The sequence below is a fragment of the Microtus ochrogaster genome, assembly GCF_000317375.1.
Source record: "Microtus ochrogaster isolate Prairie Vole_2 chromosome 14 unlocalized genomic scaffold, MicOch1.0 chr14_random_1, whole genome shotgun sequence".
Taxonomy (NCBI): Eukaryota; Metazoa; Chordata; class Mammalia; order Rodentia; family Cricetidae; genus Microtus; species Microtus ochrogaster.
In genome coordinates, this window is record NW_004949096.1 from 19,818,771 (window position 1) to 19,820,501 (window position 1,731).

The 1,731-nt window shown below is 38.4% G+C and overlaps 1 protein-coding gene across 7 annotated transcripts in view; it reads right to left on the reverse strand.

Annotated features, from left to right (window-relative positions):
- The window catches only part of Celf1 (CUGBP Elav-like family member 1), a 71,518-nt gene that overhangs the window by 23,843 nt on the left and 45,944 nt on the right, over window positions 1-1,731 (reverse strand). The window lies entirely within an intron of this gene.

A 1,731-nucleotide genomic window follows, 5' to 3' on the forward strand; every position in this document is an offset into this window, starting at 1 on the left:
TAGGAAAACTGTGGATGGTGGAGGCTTGTGCATACACCTGTATTCTGTCCAGCACGAGGAAAACTGAGGCAGTCATGAAAGCAAGGCTACAGAGAGAAATCAGGAGAGGACAGGACAGAAGGAAGTGCAAAGAAGACAAAAAAATAATAACGAGTTTTTAGTTTTTTAACCTTACTGTCCCAGAAGAAACCAGGCTTTCATGATTAAAAAAAGCTACCATTAAGCAGTAAATGACAGGTGTCATTCCTTACAACATGACCCTAAACACTTTATCAGCTTTAGTAGCGTTTTATTAAAATGTTGCTAATCTCTCATAATGTTTCTATTCCAGAGAAGAATAACAGAATGCCAATGGTATTCAGGATAGGTTTCAATAATAAGCTAATAATGGCTCTTTCTGCAGAGACAAAGGCTTATTCATTTATATTACATTAGAAGCTGCAACTCAATGGGCTTGTCCTAAGCATGGTTAATATACACAAATTACAACTTATCTAAAACCAGTAGAAACTCAGGATTCCAGACAAACCCCTTTCTGTCCAAATACTCTACCTCATCCTCATTTTGGGGGGAGGGATATATACTGGGAGGACTGACTCTAATTACATGCTAGTCAAGTCCTCTGCTATTAGACTGTATGTCTTCTTGTTACTTTTAGCCAGTCTCACTAAGTAAGTTGCCCAGGATAGCCCTGCACTTACTCAGTACAACAGTGGTCATCAACCTGTGAGTCATGACCGCTGGTGGGAGGAGGAGGTGTTAAACAACCCTTTCACAGGGGTTGCCTAAGACCATCGGAAAACACAAATATTTACATTACAATTCATAACAGTAGCAAAATTAGTTATGAAATAACAATGAAAACAATTTTATGGCTGGGGGGTCACCACAACATGAGGAACTGTATTAAAAGGTCGCAGCATTAGGAGGATTGAGAACCACTGCTGTAGAGCATGGCTGGCCATGAACACTCTGACTCCCTAGTGCCTGAAACTATGTATGGGCCATAAAGGACCAGTTTCAAATTCTTTTCTATTTCTTCAAGTGTACCCCCCCCCTCATAAACCAATCTTTCCCTTTTGTATACCAACTAAGTAACCCTAGGAACTGTCTAGGTCAGTGCTATGTGAGCCACAGCTTAGAGATCCACAGGCAACTTTCACACTTAATCTTTAAGAATTCCTTTTTCACAGAAATCGGATTAAGCCATTATAGATCTATTAAAATTGATAACAAATACAAAATAAGTTTATGTATTATCTTTTAATTATTTCCATGATGGGGTTTCTCTGCATAGCCCTGGCTGTCCTGAAACTTACTCTATAGACCAGGCTAGCCTCAAACTCAACAGATTCACCTACCTCTGCCTCCTGAGTGCTGGCATTAAAGGTGTGCATCACCACTGCCCGGCCGCATTTAATTTTTCAAAGATTTTTTTTTTAACTATAATTTACAATGGAGTGAAGACTAGGCAGTCCACCACTTTGAAAGGCACTATCTAGGTGCTTCAAACTTTCAGAGAGGATCTACAGCAATCATGAACTACAATCCTTATTCCTGCTTCCAATAAACACCGGGCACTTAACTTATATAGAGCAATACACTGTTAGACATTGGTAAATAAAAGCATGGTATAACAAATAAAAAGTAACTGTACATGTCTGAAAATGCCAAAATAAACCCATCATTTTATGCTAATTTGGAAACAAAAAAATCTTTATTTTTATTTAT